Source organism: Schistocerca cancellata, chromosome 12 (genome assembly GCF_023864275.1).
Source record: "Schistocerca cancellata isolate TAMUIC-IGC-003103 chromosome 12, iqSchCanc2.1, whole genome shotgun sequence".
NCBI lineage: Eukaryota > Metazoa > Arthropoda > Insecta > Orthoptera > Acrididae > Schistocerca > Schistocerca cancellata.
In genome coordinates, this window is record NC_064637.1 from 131,752,071 (window position 1) to 131,770,202 (window position 18,132).

The 18,132-nt window shown below is 45.6% G+C and overlaps 1 pseudogene; it reads right to left on the reverse strand.

Annotated features, from left to right (window-relative positions):
• Positions 1-2,008: 2,008 nt before the first annotated feature.
• On the reverse strand, positions 2,009-2,126 carry LOC126110053 (5S ribosomal RNA; annotated as a pseudogene).
• Between the last annotated feature and the right edge of the window lie 16,006 nt (positions 2,127-18,132).

An 18,132-nucleotide genomic window follows, 5' to 3' on the forward strand; every position in this document is an offset into this window, starting at 1 on the left:
AGATATTGCTCTGCACGTTCGGAAAGACTCCCGAGCGTGCTATTCCACGCTATGACGTCAGAAACTCGGCACGCTCAACGCTCAACGTTCAACGTTCGGATGCACGGTCCGTGTGCCGACGGCTTTACGCGCACGTACTGAGCGTTAATAAGGGACAACAGCTTTACCGGCACGTTGGACTAGGACAGCACTGGCCAACCAGCTGCTCCAACTAACCTGCAGTGGCGTGAGCAGTTGCAGTTAATATATAAAGAGAGACGAGCGGAGAAGCAATATACTGTAGCGCCGAACGTCATTTAATTATTGAACAGAATGAAATAATACACTATAAAACTCGGGCAGTACGCTTCTTAGCGGACCAGACGCAAAAATTTCACGTTGTCTCGTTCTTAAGCGCTCCGTCTTCAGGACACAAGTGGCCCATCGGGACCATCCGACCGCCGTGTGTTATATTATTGGATTTCAGACATTTTGCATATGAGAAAAGGACAGCCATCGAGCTGTAGTTTGTAATGATACTAAGCATGACAACGCGAGAGTAAAGAAACGAAATCTGTTTATAACGTGCGCCTATACCAAGACGCGCGGCCAGCGTTTAAAAGGTACTTTTAAACACTATGACTCGCCGGGCGCAGATATTTAAAATCATTGCCGCAGCGCTTGATAGCAAGAAGCTGCGAAACAGAAGAAAGAACAATTTATCATTTGTTAGGAAAATTCTAGAGTCTTTATAGTTAGTTGTACTTCTGGTCGCCGATATGTTAACATGTACTTCATTACCTTTGATGTTTGGTCGCCGACTTGTTAAGACGTGTTGTCTAGCACCGCTACCAGTTATATTTCATTTAGTGTGAAAAATCACGTTGTCACCAAGAAAAAAAAGGCTTTTGTAAACCTTGTGACGATAAAAAAAAAAACACGCGCACGCCAGGACATTTAATTTTTACAAAATATCACACATACAAAAGCAGCGGTTGTTGACCTGCTCCATGTATGAGAAAAACATAAAAATGTGTTTTGTATTCATTGTAAATTTGTTAATGTTTATAGTTTAACGCCTTTGTTCTTTAAGAATATATTGATGCATCACTGTACAGAAAATCTATGCTTATTCTTTTCTTTAAATTAACCACAAATATTGTTTATGTTTAAATGAACTTTGTTACAGGTTCGCTCTTTATCGCGGTGTCTCGATTGTATTTGGGAGACCATTAATGTGTTCAATTTCCGATCTGACAACATGTTTTACAAAATTTCACTGTTTTGCATTCATTTCCAATTTTTTTTAATTATTCAAATAGGTCCCTTAGGTAATTTCATTGAAGAGTCTGATTGCGTGAAAGCAATCCGGGTTAAGAGGTCATTTGAGAAACTATTTTCGCGCAATCAATCTGTACGTCTCCTGAACACAATCGAGAACCGACGCATCGGCGATCATTCATTAATTTTTCTCTCTTTCCAAGTCGTACCAAAAAACGGCCAAGGAGAACTGCCGTGAGTACGCAGTCTAGTGTTAAAGGTTGCATTCTTTATCTTGACGGCAAACATTGCCATAAATTATCATCATTAATCTTATATTTGGTTAAATATGAAAAGCAAAAAACCTTTTAACGCTAGACGTCATCCTCAACTGAGGATGCGGATAGGAGTGTGATGATGATGATGTTTGGTTTGTGGGGCGCTCAACTGCGTGGTCATCAGCGCCCGTACAATTATCCAATCTTTGCTCAGTCCAATTTCGCCACTTTCCTGGATGATGATGAAATGATGAGGACAACACAAACACCCAGTCATCTCGAGGCAGGTGAAAATCCCTGACCCCGCCGGGAATCGAACCCGGGACCCCGTGCTCGGGAAGCGAGAACGCTACCGCGAGACCACGAGCGGCGGACGGATAGGAGTGTGGTAAGCACACCGCTCTCCCGGCCGTTTTCTTTGACCGGAGCCGCTACTATTCGGTCGAGTAGCTCCTCAATTGTCATCACGAGGCTGAGAGCACCCTGCAAAATGGCAACAGCGCATGGTAGCCCGGATGGTCACCCATCCAAGTGCCGGCCACGCCCGACAGCGATTAACTTCGGTGATCTGACGGGAACCGATGTATCCACTGCGGCAAGGCCGTTGCCTCGCGTCTTTCTTAGCTAACATAGTATCCTAATTAAAAACAAGAGTGATCAAATTCCAAACCTAAACACACGGTAAATTTTCTGCGCGAGTTGTGTGTGAAATAAAAGTGTATCGCTAGAATTTCAGCGTGTAGTTAAATATGAAGCAACTGAAGGTATTACTGTGAAATCTTGCCGTATCCGAATTCGAGAAGTACACTTAAGGGCTGGAACTTGCGGCAAATTGAAAAAGAGTGGATAAACCCCTTCCCTCCGAAATTTATCTCCTTCATACCTCCTCAGTGTTACCACACATGACGAGTCACTGATATCATTTGTACTAAGATTGCAATACATGCGCCGGCCGCGGTGGTCTAGCGGTTCTGGCGCTGCAGTCGGGAACCGCGGGACTGCTACGGTCGCAGGTTCGAATCCTGCCTCGGGCATGGGTGTGTGTGATGTTCTTAGGTTAGTTAGGTTTAAGTAGTTCTAAGTTCTAGGGGACTTATGACCTAAGATGTTGAGTCCCATAGTGCTCAGAGCCATTTGAACCATTTTTGCAATACACGCCGGGTGTCTATTTGCTTCTACCGCTCTGAGTGGAATGCGTAAATTCACCAACATGCTATCTTCTTTAGTGGTTGTTCCCTGCGCAGAAAACAACACGTAGGTCGTGAATCCATTGTCTTGAGGCTGTAATAAACTCTTAAAGAGGAACTGATATTGTATGAATCATTAAATTTTCAGTTTATTTATACGGGATGTCACTCTCTTTTTATTAGTAGAATGCAAGAAACTGCAACAATTATATTCCACTTTATGAATCACAGATCATTTCAGTCTTCACACGCTCATAAAAAATAAACAAAACAATGAACTGCGTATTTTCGTAGTTACCATCAAATTGTTTCCAGTTACATGTCCAAACAACCAGAGATTGCTAATTAAGTCCTTAACCGACACCGACCAAGGCAGACCACATCATATCTGTCTTCCGACACTCTCAAATTTACAAACCAGAGATTGCTAATAAAGTCTTAACTGACACCGACCGCGGCGGACAAAATGTCTGTCCGGGGCTACCGAACCAGCTCTGGTCTTACAGCCGGACCACTTCGTCCGCCATCCAAGTTACGCGCGATCCGAAGATCAAATGGTTCAAATGGCTCTGAGCACTATGGGACTCAACATCTTAGGTCATAAGTCCCCTAGAACTTAGAACTACTTAAACCTAACTAACCTAAGGACATCACACACACCCATGCCCGAGGCAGGATTCGAACCTGCGACCGTAGCAGTCCCGCGGTTCCGGACTGCAGCGCCAGAACCGCTAGACCACCGCGGCCGGCGATCCGAAGATCTCCGAAGTGCTTCGTCTGCCTTTTCGTTTAGCAACTGTTTGCCATTCTGCTGGTAATTAACAATTTTGAGATAATGGAATGATAGCCTGCTATTGAGAGATGCTTTTACATGAAATGCAAGTAAACTAACTGTTTAGTTTTTCTAACATTAATAAAAGAAGATTATCGTTTTGGCTCGCAACTTCCGAACGCAGCAGCCAACCGCGGAGAAGGACCACAATTTAGACGATCTTACTCAAGATACTCCTACCGAACAAATCATCTGTCATCGGTACTTCACACCACGTTAAGTCATCTTGCCACTGCTGCATTCTCTACTGATCCAAGAAGAACTTCTTGTTTCCGAATATGATGGCTGTAAAGCCAGAAATATTACAAACTGTCATCTGCTACGTTGATAAAGAGGCGATCAAAAACATAATCTACGAAGTCATACAAGCGTCACATAGTCTCCTCTTATTTTACTACACAGTGTGAGTCACTAACTATTACCACATAGAATAACTTCGAAAGTATGATAGTACCGTATCTGAAAAGTTTGTGGGAGAAAATTTACATAGGACAGCGAGGGCCTGAAATGACGTTGGATTTTTATTGCTAGGTGGGGTCGCGTCAGAAATATGGTCAACTTTGTTTTTTTTTTTTTTTTTTTTTTAATGGGATGCTATATTTTGGTACTTATTTTCTGATAGCGGCTATCGAGACGAATCCAATGATGTGTGACAGTAAGGTCAACGAGGGACAAAAAAGTGGCTTGAACGTCCATTTACAGAAGGTGTTCGAAGTGATGACCTTTGGCATCAATGCAGTGCTGCAATCTTCTTATCATGGATTGAGTGGTATTCCTGATCACTTCGGCACTTATCAAAGCACATTCTCTCTGGTATATCGTGCAAATAGTAAATATTCGTCGAATACGGCGTATCCGTCTAACGTGCCATTGACATGTAAACACCATTCAACGCTTTTGCAATACAACACTAATAGGAACGGTAAGACTAGTATCGTCGAATCAAGCGAATGTAAATGGTGTATTCCTTCGAAGAACAAGTCGATATGCTTCTCATTTACGGAGAATGCCAACGAAATTCAGTGAGAGCTAGAGACTTGTACGCTGAAAGATATCCTCAACGTACTCACCCTACATGTCATACATTTAAATAGCTGTGTGATAAATTGAGAAGAACTGGGTCTTTAACGCATTAAAAACATATCCGGCAAAGGAAAGTTACTAACGAGGAAACGGAAGTTGGTTCTCCTGTCACTGTGGTTCGAGATGCTTGTGTTAGTTCGCGTCAGATCGCAAGGGAAAGTGGCACGAGCCAGAGTAGTGTTGTTCGTGTTCTGCATCGCCATAAATACCATCCTTACCACATCAGTCCCCACCAAGAATTAACTGGTAGGGATTGTATGCATCGCACTGAATTCTGCCGATGGGCTCAACTTCAGATTCAGAGGGATGACACATTCATTAATTTGATTTTATTTACTGCATTATTGGGCAACTGAAAATCCATGTTGGCTGTGACCAGTTACACACCAAAAAGTGTAGTCGGTGAACGTGTGGTGTGGGATTATGGAGGACAGAATTGTAAGCCTCGATTTCGTCGAAGGAAATCTTAATGGTAGGAAGTACACCACATTCCTGCAATCAACATTACGTCAGTTTTTTTGAAGAAATACCTTTAGGATCAAGGAACAGAATGTGGATCAACACGATGGGTATCCTGCACGTTTTTCGCTGATGGCTAGAAATGAGTTGCAGAGAAAATTTCCAAATCGTTGGATTGGACGCGGAGAAGATGTGTCGTGGCCGGCTAGTTCGCCAGACTAGACGCCTCTGGATTTTTTTCTTGTGGGGATTCGTAACAGACATTGTTTATAAAGACGTTCCAACTACGCCAGAAGATATGCGAGAGAGAATTGTCAGAGTATGTGCTTCCATAAGTGCCGATGTGATGAGGAATACCACTAAATCCATAATAACAAAATTGCAGCACTGCATTGATACCAATTGTATTCACTTCGAACACCTTCTGTAAATGACGTTCATGCCACCGTTTTGATCTTCGTTGACCTTCAAAGACGTTACTGTTACTCATCGTTGGATTCGTCTCGGTAGCCGCTATCAGAAAATAGGTACCAAACTATAGCATCCCATTTAAAAATACAAAGTTGACCTTTATGTTTCTGAAGCGACCCACCTAACAACAAAAAACCAACGTCATATTATGGCCCCCGTTGTCCCATGCAACTTTTGTCCCACAAACTTTTCAGCTCCTATCATACTTTCGGAATTATTATTAGTGGCAATAGTTGTGACAGCCTGTATAACGTGCTGACTGTACATGCCAGCGCTCGGCTGTGGCGTGTAGAGAAAGCTTCGTGCTTTAGTTCCACTGCGTCTGGCAGCTTAAATGCCTTGTTGTTTCAAGCGACAAATCTCTTAACTTGGCTCCACATTAATTGTACTCTGTTCATACTGCAGTGGTACGGTAGCAACTGTATAACTGGAGCATTACTACGCTCTGTCCGATGCGGTGAAAATTCTTGTTTTTATGTTTCTACGATGCTTATTACTCTGGCTCGTACGAGACTACATCTACGGTATTAAAAACGGACATACTCCAGATAATCAGTATTTAATTTCTCATTTCTGTCCCACAAATTTAATTTATAATATTTCCTTAATTTAAACAACCTTTGATCAAATATCGTTGATAAGAATTTATATTTGCAATGGAAACTGGAATTTTGCGTGCGATGGCATTTTTCATAAAATAATGGTAATTAGATTTGTGTTAATCAGCATGTATTTGATCAGTTTTACATTGAAATGATGCAGGAATGCGAGCTGAACTAAAAAAATTGAAAAATTCAACCCCAGTCAGATTCTAGCCAGCGACGCACCGAATACGTCTCAAACACTATCGATTAAATCGCGCACGAGGTCTTCAAATATGCCTTAACTTTAGTGAAATAAAGTCCCTCGGTAAAATTCACAGCTGATTTCCTCTGTTAACACGAAGCAGCGCCAGCTACTTTAACAGCACGTATTAACAGCCCGACAATCAGAGCACAACAAACGTTGATGGTTGCTAATACATTAGAATATCTTAAAGTCTCGTTTACAGGATCATAGAAATAAGATATGTAATACGTTAAGTAGGCTCCACTTCCAAGAGCGTAACAACACCAGTTTACGTGAGCTGCTGCTGCTGGCCGGTCATCGCTTTTGTGTGGTTTTTTTTTTTTTTAAATTAGGTTTATTCTTATGACGAACGGAGTATAGGTAGACATTTTTCTCTAACAGACGTACATTTCAGAAATGTGCTACATACAAATAGGAGAAACAATTCTTTTCCATTTGAGATAATTCTTGAGAACTTTATATGTGGTAGCCTAATACAACATATACACACGACAATGTGTTTTTATTGCCTGTGTCCAACAGTCTTCCTGCGAACACGGTACATAATTTACTATCTGATGTTTTCTGCACTGTCGCAGCTGCCCCATTAAATGGACTACGCCTGTCAGTATAGACCACTTTTCGTCCAAGCACCCACACTTCAACAACTCACCCGCTGCCATCAAAAGTATCCGGACACCTGGCTGAAAATGACTTAAAAGTTCGTGGCGCCCTCCATCGGTAATGCTGGAATTCAGTATGGTGTTAGCCCAACCTTAGTCTTGAGGACAGCTTCCACTCTCGCAGCCACACGTTCAGTCAGGTGCTGGAGGGTTGCTTGGGGAATGGCAGCCCATTCTTCACGGACTGCTGCACTGAGGAAGAGGTATCGATGTCGGTCGGTGAGGTCTGGCACGAAGTCGGCGTTACAAAACATCCCAAAAGTGTTCTGTAGGATTCAGGTCAGGGCTCTATGCAGGCCAGTCCATTACAGGGATGTTACTGTCACGTAACCACTCCGCCACAGGCCGCGCATTATGAACAAGTGCAATCCCGATCCCCGAATTGCTCAACAGTGGGATGCAAGAAGGTGCTGAAAATACCAATGTAGGCCTGTGCTGCGATAGTGCTACACAAAACAGCAAGGGGTGCAAGGCCCTCCATAAAGAAACACGACCACACCATAACACCATCGCCTCCGATTTTTACCGTTGGCACCACTGCTGGCAGATGACGTTCATCGGCATTCGCTACAATCACACCCTGCCATCGGATCGCCACATTGTGTACCGTGATTCGTCGCTCCACACAACGTTTTTCCACTGTTCAATCGTCCATTGCTTACGATCCTTACACCAAGCGAGGCGTAGTTCGGCATTTACCGGCGTGATGTGTGGCTTATGAGCAGCCGCTATACCATGAAATCGAAGTTTTCTCACCTCCCGCCTAACTGTCATAGTACAGGGCTATTACAAATGATTGAAGCGATTTCATAAATTCACTGTAGCTCCATTCATTGACATATGGTCACGACACACTACAGATACGTAGAAAAACTCATAAAGTTTTGTTCGGCTGAAGGCGCGCTTCAGGTTTCTGCCGCCAGAGCGCTCGAGAGCGCAGTGAGACAAAATGGCGACAGGAGCTGAGAAAGCGTATGTCGTGCTTGAACTGCACTCACATCAGTCAGTCATAACAGTGCAACGACACTTCAGGACGAAGTTCAACAAAGATCCACCAATTGCTAACTCCATTCGGCGATGGTATGCGCAGTTTAAAGCTTCTGGATGCCTCTGTAAGGGGAAATCAACAGGTCGGCCTGCAGTGAGCGAAGAAACGGTTGAACGCGTGCGGGCAAGTTTCACGCCTAGCCGGCGGAAAATGGGCTCATGCCACAACTGGAGACCGACAGCGCCGACTTCATCTTTCAACAGGATGGTGCTTCACCGCACTTCCATCATGATGTTCGGCATTTCTTAAACAGGAGATTGGAAAACCGATGGATCGGTCGTGGTGGAGATCATGATCAGCAATTCGTGTCATGGCCTCCACGCTCTCCCGACTTAACCCCATGCGATTTCTTTCTGTGGGGTTATGTGAAAGATTCAGCGTTTAAACCTCCTCTACCAAGAAACGTGCCAGAACTGCGAGCTCGCATCAACGATGCTTTCGAACTCATTGATGGGGACATGCTGCGCCGGGTGTGGGAGGAACTTGATTATCGGCTTGATGTCTGCCGAATCACTAAAGGGGCACATATCGAACATTTGTGAATGCCTAAAAAAACTTTTTGAGTTTTTCTATGTGTGTGCAAAGCATTGTGAAAATATCTCAAATAATAAAGTTATTGTAGAGCTGTGAAATCGCTTCAATCATTTGTAATAACCTTGTACTTGCAGTGGATCCTGAGGCAGTTTGGAATTCCTGTGTCATGGTCTGGATAGATGTCTGCCTATTACATATTACGACCCTCTTCAGCTGTCGGCGATACCCGTCAGTCTTCAGACGAGGTAGGCCTGTACGCTTTTGTGCTGTACGTGTCCATTCACGTTTCCACTTCGCTGTCACATCGGAAACGGTGGACCTAGGGATGTTTAGGAGTGCGGAGATATCGCGTACAAATGTATGACACGAGTGACATCCTATCACCTGCCCACGTTCGAAGTCCGTGAGTTCCACGGAGCGCCCCATTCTGCTCTCTCACGATGTATGATGACTACTGAGGTCACCGATATCGAGTACCTGGCAGTGGGTGGCCGCACAATGCACGTAATACGAGGAACGTATGTTCCTTGGGAGTGTACAGATACTTTAGATCACATTGAGTGTATCGATTATTGGTGTTACACCCCGAGTGATGATGATGAAGTCCCATTATCTGTAACAGAGCGTAGGGGACGATGCGGGAGATGCGCATCGCCGTAACTAATAGAAATGTCAGCACTTGTAGCCTGTACGGTCGGCGATGTGCATTGTTGATGTCCTGTGTAACCGTACCTTAAGAGAAGAGAGAGCGGCCGAATGAGGCGCTAGCAGAGGCAAATTAGTCCGCCGCTGCGGCGGGAGTCCACCAATTACCGGAGTGCTGCAGCCGCTGTCTTGTTAGCGACTAAAAAGGCGTTTATTAATTTAGTCTCGCTAGCGGGGCAGTAGGTTCAGCGCTGTCCGACCGCGACAGAACTGGCAGACTGTGGTTCGCCGCTGCACGGAGTGCTGCTTCGGAAAACCTTTGTGTTTTGTCCGGGAAGTCCGTGGCTTTTGTCCTAGCCGCGCGGCTCCATTGTGCGAGGAGACGCCGCAGGTGAGTTTTGTTTGTTGTGGCGGCAGGGCGGAAACAGCTCGCTGCCGCACTGAGCTCAAGAGACAAAAAAAAAAAAAAAAAAAAGACTCCAGGGGGCAGTGTGGTAGTCACCTTCGCTTACGCACACACTCGATAAATGTGACGGGTAGTTCCTTCCCTGTTCGGAAATTAACCGCAAAGTTTGGTCCACTGTCCATTGCCGGATATCCTCTTAGTTTCAGACATGATGCGTCCGACATCACTGACGATCTATTTTACAACTTATTACACTACTGGCCATTAAAATTGCTACACCGAGAAGAAATGCAGATGATAAACGGGTATTCATTGGACAAATATATTAGACTAGAACTGACATGTGATTACATTTTCACGCAATTTGGGTGCATAGATCCTGAGAAATCAGTACCCATAACAACCACCTTTGGCCGTAATAACGGCCTTGATACGCCTGGGCATTGATTCAAACCGAGCTTGGATGGCGTGTACAGGTACAGCTGCCCGTGCAGCTTCAACACGATACCACAGTTCATCAAGAGCAGGGACTGGCGTATTGTGACGAGCCAGTTGCTCGGCCACCATTGACCAGACGTTTTCAGTTGGTGAGAGATCTGGAGAATGTGCTGGCCAGGGCAGCAGTCGAACGTTTTCTGTATCCAGAAAGGCCCGTACAGGACCTGCAACATGCTGTCGTGCATTATCCTGCTGAAATTTGGGTTTCGCAGGGATCGAATGAAGACTACAGCCACGGGTCGTAACACATCTGAAATGCAACGTCCGCTGTTCAAAGTGCCGTCAATGCGAACAAGAGCTGACCGCGACGTGCAACCAATGGCACCCCATACCATCACGCGGGGTGATACGCCAGTATGGCGATGACGAATACACGCATCCAATGTGCTTTCACCGCGATGTCGCCACACACGTATGCGACCATCGTGATGCTGTAAACAGAACCTGGATTCATCCGAAAAAATGACGCTTTGCCATTCGTGCGCTCAGGTTCGTCGTTGAGTACATCATTGCAGGCGCTCCTGTCTGTGATGCAGCGTCAAGGGTAACCGCAGCCACGGTCTCAGAGCTGATAGTCATGCTGCTGCAAACGTCGTCGAACTGTTAGTGCAGACGGTTTGGAGATGGTTGTTGTCTTGCAAACGTCCCCATGTGTTGACTCAGGGATCGAGACGTGGCTACACGATCCGTTGCAGCCATGCGGATGAGATGCGTGTCATCTCGACTGCTAGTGATACGAAGCCGTACGGGATCCAGCACGGCTTTCCGTATTACCCTCCTGAACCCACCGATTCCATATTCTGCTAACAGTCATTGGATCTCGACCAACGCGAGCAGCAATGTCGCGATACGATAAACCGCAATCGCGATAGGCTACAATCCGACCTTTATCAAAGTCGGAAACGTGATGGTACGCATTTCTCCTCCTTACAGGAGGCATCACAACAACGTTTCACCAGGCACCGCTGGTCAACTGCTGTTTGTGTATGAGAAATCGGTTGGAAACTTTCCTCATGTCAGCACGTTGTAGGTGTCGCCACCGGCACCTACCTTGTGTGAATGCTCTGAGAAGCTAATCATTTGTATATCACAGCATCTTCTTCCTGTCGGATAAATTTCGCGTCTGTAGCAGGTCATCTTCATGGTGTAGCAATTTTAATGGCCAGTAGTGTAGCTTTCGTAATGTGCCCACACAGCAATCTCAACGTGCGAAATCTTACGCTGGAGCGCCAAAGAATCTGTTACAGGCATGCTTATTCAAATACAGAGATCGGCAACCCATTCTTCCGATATGTCCATTCTCACACGTTTTTGATGCACCCTCACGACTCGCAGCACCCATCTTGCAGGTAATTTTTTCATATCCAATTCTTCAGGTAAAATGTGATATACCGTGTCAGACGACATCTGGCAAGCGTGAGCAATTTCACATACTTTCAATCGGCGATCCTCCACGACCATTTTGTGCAATTTCACAATAATTTCTGCAGTAGTGACACATCTTGGCCGACCACTGCGCGGACCATCATCTAAGCTCTCCCGACCAAATTTAAATTCATTTGTCCACTTGGCAACAGTTGAGCAGAATCCCTCAATGTATTCCGGAAATCGGCATGAGTGTGCTTTGTTTTCATACCTCTTTACGAAGTACTTAATCACTGCTCGAATATCGTTTTTTTTTTGCATCTTCGCAAATTACTACGGGGAACAACAACAGAGCCACGTTGCCGTCACAGCTCTCTTCCAAGAGCACTGACGTGGCACCTGTTTACAGGCAACAGTCCAATGAATATCTCTCGTTGCGCTAGTGCTGACCTCTCGTGGTGATTCCGAGAACTTTTCAATAAACAGGCAGAACACGGCGCCGCGGCCGGCAACGCTTATATAAGACAACAAATGTCTGGCGCAGTTGTTAGATGGGTTACTGCTGCTACAATGACAGGTTATCAAGATTTACGTGAGTTTAAACGTGATGTTATAGTCGACGCACGAGCGATGCGACACAGTATCTCCGAGGTAGCAATGAAGCTGGAATTTTCCCGTGCGATCATTTCACGAGTGTACCATGAATATCAGGAATCTGTTAAAACATCAGATCTCCGACATCGTTGCGGCCGGAAAAAGATCTTGCAAGAACGGGACCAACGACGACCGAAGAGAATCGATCAATGTGGCAGAAGTACAACCCTTTCGCAAACTGCTGCAGCTTTCAGTGCTGGGCCATCAACAAGTGTCAGCGTGCGAACCATTCAACGAAACATTATCGATATGGGCTTTCAGAGCCGAAGGCCTATTTATGTACCATTGATGGCTGCACCACACAAAGCTTTACGCCTCGCCTGGGCCCATCAACACCAACATGGGACTGTTGATGACTGGAAATATGTTGCCTGGTCGAACGAGTCTCGTTTCAAATTGTATCGAGCAGATCGGCGTGTATGGATATGGAGACAGCCTCATGAATCCACTGAACCTACATGCCAGCAGGGGATTGTTCAAGCTGGTGGAGGCTCTGTAATGGTTTTGGGCGTGTGCAGTTGGAATGATATGGGACCCCTCATACATCTAGATACGACTCTGACAGGTGACACGTACGTAAGCATCCTGTCTGATCACCCGCATCGATACATGTCCATTGTGCATACCTACGCACTTGGGCAATTCCAGCAGGACAATGTGACACCTCACACGTCCCGAATTGCTACAGAGTGGCTCCAGGAACATATCCGCTGACTACCAAACTCCCCACCCATGAACTTTATTGAGTATATCCGGACTGCCTTGCACCGCGCTTTTCAGAAGAGATCTCCACCCCCTCGTACTCTTACGGATTTATATATAGGCCTGGAGGATTCATGGTGTCAGTTCCCTCCAGCACTACTTCAGACATTAGTAGAATCCATGCCACGTCGTGTTGCGGCACTATAGCGTGCTCGCGGGGCTTCTACACGATATTAGGCAGGTCTTTTTGGCTCTTCAGTGTATATTAGAGTTTGTTCCGACAATTCATGGTAGACATTACTTTAAGTCGTGCCCTGGTACCATGTTACACACGATTAAGAAACGACTGATTCGACATAATGCAATCAGAGTATACTAAAACGAGCAAACAAGACGAAAATGGAACACATGGACGCTTTGGTAGTATAGTATAAAAATCCTGCTGGTCACACATAAGAAATGATAAACCTCCCGTAGTAGGGATCTGGGGTATTCCCAATTCAATCCGTATTAATGACTGTATATCTAAACTGATGATGATGATGGTGAGGTCCCATACTCTTCGACAGAGCATAGGGGACGGTGCGGGAGAATCTCTGTACTAGGTAAGGTCCTAGTGGAGGTGATTTGCCATTGCCTTCCAGTCATCTCGAGGCAGGGAAAATCCCTGACCCAGCAGGGAATCGAACCCGGGACCCCGTGCGCGGGAAGTGAGATCGCTACCGCAAGACAACGAGCTATGAAATTTTCTTAGTGTGACTGTGAGAACTATTTCAAAATATCCTGATAGAGAATTGAATATGTGTACAGGTCTTCAAGTAACGTCTAGACAGAACAGGAGGGCATTTTAGAAGAACCTGAGTCGTCTACTGTAGCCACATATATGGATGCACCAGTATTCAGGCACATACATATAGGACTACAGTCCCATGGTCTAGCAGATAGCTGGCACAGTAGCTCAGCGTGTACGGTCAGAGCGATAGCTGCCTTCTGTTAATAATAAAAAAAAAAACTGAGTGAATGAATCAACGATGAACTTGAACAAGCATCATGGGACGTCTGCCACGAACAAATACAACTACCAATAACGAACAAAATGAGATAAAAGAAGCGGTAGTGTAGATGATTTGTAATCTAAACGTCGTCGGTCCCGGGTCCTAATTTTTCCCCCGCTTACATTTTGAATAAAAGTAAGTTGGGATGGCGGCCGAGACCGCCGGAATAAAAAGTCACCCTCATTCAGCCAACGGCCTTGTCAAAGAGGGCGGAAGAGCGGGCAGAGATTCAGGGAACTCTCCCGTCCTTCGGGTGGGAAATTGCCCCTAAAGGCGAAAGAATCAGCAATGATCAGTGGCACAAGGATGCAAAAGAGAATGGAAACCACTGCGTGAAAGGCACATAATGTGTATCCACAGGACATGTGGCCCATAACTGAAAAAGTTTTACAATGATCTCTCCATTGGCAAAAGATTCCGGAATAGTTCCCCATGCGTATCTCCAGGAGGTGAGTGCCAAGGGAGAGGTGAGCATGAGAAAAAGGATTGAATAACCGACGAAAGAATAACTTTCTACGAGTCTGGGCGTGGAATGTCAGATGTTTGAATGTGGTAAGGGAACTAGAAAGTATGAAAAGGGAGATGCAAAGGCTGAACGTAGAAATAGTGTGCCTGTGAAGTGAAATGGAAAGAAGACAAGGATTTCTTATCAGATGAGTATAGGGTAGTATCAACTCTAGCAGAAAATGGTATAACGGGAGTAGGATTCATCATGAATAGGAAGATAGGGCGGAGAGTGTGTGTTAGTGTGGACAGTTCAGTGATAGGTTTGTTTTCATCAGAATACACAGCAAACTAACACGAACAAATATAGTTCAGGTGTACTTGCCGACGTCGGAAGCTGAAGATGAAGGCATGGAGAAAGTATATGAGGATACTGAATGGGTAATTCATTACGTAAAGTGGGATAATTATGTAATAGTCGTGGTGGGACTGGAATAGAATTGTATTGGAAGGAGTAGAAAAAGGCTTACAGGAGAATTGGTCTTGCTAGTAGGAATGAGAGAGGAGAAACACCAATTGAGTTCTGTAATAAATTTGACCCATAGCAGAGAGAACGAGGTATACTTGGATAAGGGCAGGAGATACTGGAAGATTCCAGTTAGATTACGCCGTAGTCAGGCAGAGATTCCAAAATCAGTTACTGGATTGCAAAGCGTAGCAAGGAGCAGATATAGACTGAGATCACTATTTAGTAATGGCGAAGGGTATGCTCAAGTTTTAGAGGCTAGTCAGCAAGAATCAACACCAAAGATGTGGGATACGGAAGTAATAAGGAATGAAGAGACACGCTTGAAATTCTATAAGGCTGTAGATTCTGCGATGACGAATATGTCAGTAAGCAGTTCAGTTGAAGAGGAGTGGACATCTGTAAAATGGCAGTCACAGAAGTTGGAGAGAAAAACGTAGCTAAAAGGTAACTGAGAAGAAGCCATGGATAATAGAAAAACTACTTCAATTAATAGATGAAAGAAGGAAGTACAGAAATGTTCATGGAAATTCGTAAATACAGAAATTCAAGTCGCTGAGGAATAAAATAAATTGGAAGTGCATGGAAGCTAAGAAGAAATGGCTACATGAAACATATGAAGAAATCGAAAAAGAAATGAGTGTCCGAAGCTTATGGGAAAGTCAAAACAGCATTCTGTGAAATGAAAATCAAGGGTGGTAACAGCAAGAGTGCAGTGGAAATTCCACTGTTTAATGCAGAGGAGAGAGCGGATAGGTGGAAAGAATACATCGAAAGCCTCTATGATGAGGAAGATTAGTCTGATGTGATAGAAGAAGAAACAGGCGATATAGAAGAGATACGAGATCCAGTATTTGAATCAGAATTTAAAAGAGCTTTGGAAAAGATCAAATAAGGCAGAAGCGATAGATAACATTCCATCAGAATTTCTAAAATCGTTGGGGGAAGTGGCAACAAAGCAATTTTTCACGTCGTTGTGTAGAGTGTATGAGACTGGCGATATACCATCAGACTTCCGGAAAAATGTCATCCACACAATTCCGAAGATCGCAAGAGCTGACAAGTGGGAGAATCATAGCACGGTCAGCTTAACGGCTCACGCATCCAAGCTGCTGACAAGAAAAATATACAGCAGAATGGAAAAGAAAATTGGGGATGTGTTAGATGACGGTCATTTTGGCTTTAGGAAAGTTAAGGGCACCCGAGAGGCGGTTGTGACGTTGCGGATGGTAATGGAAGCAAGACTAAAGAAAAATCAAGATACGTCCATAGAACTTGTCGACCTGGAGAAAGCTTTCGACAGTGTCATACGGTGCATGATTTTCGAAATTCTTAGGGCAATAGAGGTAATCTATAGAGTGATAAAGGTCATATACAATAAGTACAAGAGCCAAGAGGGAATAATAAGAGTAGAAGACCAAGAACGAAGAGCACGGGTTATAAAGCATGTAAGACAGGGATGTAGTCTTTCGTTCCTACTGTTCAGTCTATATATCGAAGAAGCAACGATCGAAACAAAAGTGGAATTAAAATTCAAGGTGAAGGGATTTCAGTGATAAGATTCGCTGATGACACTGCTATCCTGAGTAAAAGTGAAGAACTGAAGGATCTGTTGAATGGAATGGACAGTCGAATGATTACAGAATATGAATTGAAAATAGGTCGGAGAACGACTGAAGTAATGAGAAACAGCAGAAAGGTACACACACAGCTCCCGTATAGAGGACGTAGAAATAAGCATCCGTAGCGTAGAGGAGCAAGACTGAAAGACTTGAAATCAAATACACTCCTGGAAATTGAAATAAGAACACCGTGAATTCATTGTCCCAGGAAGGGGAAACTTTATTGACACATTCCTGGGGTCAGATACATCACATGATCACACTGACAGAACCACAGGCACATAGACACAGGCAACAGAGCATGCACAATGTCGGCACTAGTACAGTGTATATCAACCTTTCGCAGCAATGCAGGCTGCTATTCTCCCATGGAGACGATCGTAGAGATGCTGGATGTAGTCCTGTGGAACGGCTTGCCATGCCATTTCCACCTGGCGCCTCAGTTGGACCAGCGTTCGTGCTGGACGTGCAGACCGCGTGAGATGACGCTTCATTCAGTCCCAAACATTCTCAATGGGGGACAGATCCGGAGATCTTGCTGGCCAGGGTAGTTGACTTACACCTTCTAGAGCACGTTGGGTGGCACGGGATACATGCGGACGTGCATTGTCCTGTTGGAACAGCAAGTTCCCTTGCCGGTCTAGGAATGGTAGAACGATGGGTTCGATGACGGTTTGGATGTACCGTGCACTATTCAGTGTCCCCTCGACGATCACCAGTGGTGTACGGCCAGTGTAGGAGATCGCTCCCCACACCATGATGCCGGGTGTTGGCCCTGTGTGCCTCGGTCGTATGCAGTCCTGATTGTGGCGCTCACCTGCACGGCGCCAAACACGCATACGACCATCATTGGCACCAAGGCAGAAGCGACTCTCATCGCTGAAGACGACACGTCTCCATTCGTCCCTCCATTCACGCCTGTCGCGACACCACTGGAGGCGGGCTGCACGATGTTGGGGCGTGAGCGGAAGACGGCCTAACGGTGTGCGGGACCGTAGCCCAGCTTCATGGAGACGGTTGCGAATGGTCCTCGCCGATACCCCAGGAGCAACAGTGTCCCTAATTTGCTGGGAAGTGGCGGTGCGGTCCCCTACGGCACTGCGTAGGATCCTACGGTCTTGGCGTGCATCCGTGCGTCGCTGCGGTCCGGTCCCAGGTCGACGGGCACGTGCACCTTCCGCCGACCACTGGCGACAACATCGATGTACTGTGGAGACCTCACGCCCCACGTGTTGAGCAATTCGGCGGTACGTCCACCCGGCCTCCCGCATGCCCACTATACGCCCTCGCTCAAAGTCCGTCAACTGCACATACGGTTCACGTCCACGCTGTCGCGGCATGCTACCGGTGTTAAAGACTGCGATGGAGCTCCGTATGCCACGGCAAACTGGCTGACACTGACGGCGGCGGTGCACAAATGCTGCGCAGCTAGCGCCATTCGACGGCCAACACCGCGGTTCCTGGTGTGTCCGCTGTGCCGTGCGTGTGATCATTGCTTGTACAGCCCTCTCGCAGTGTCCGGAGCAAGTATGGTGGGTCTGACACACCGGTGTCAATGTGTTCTTTTTTCCAT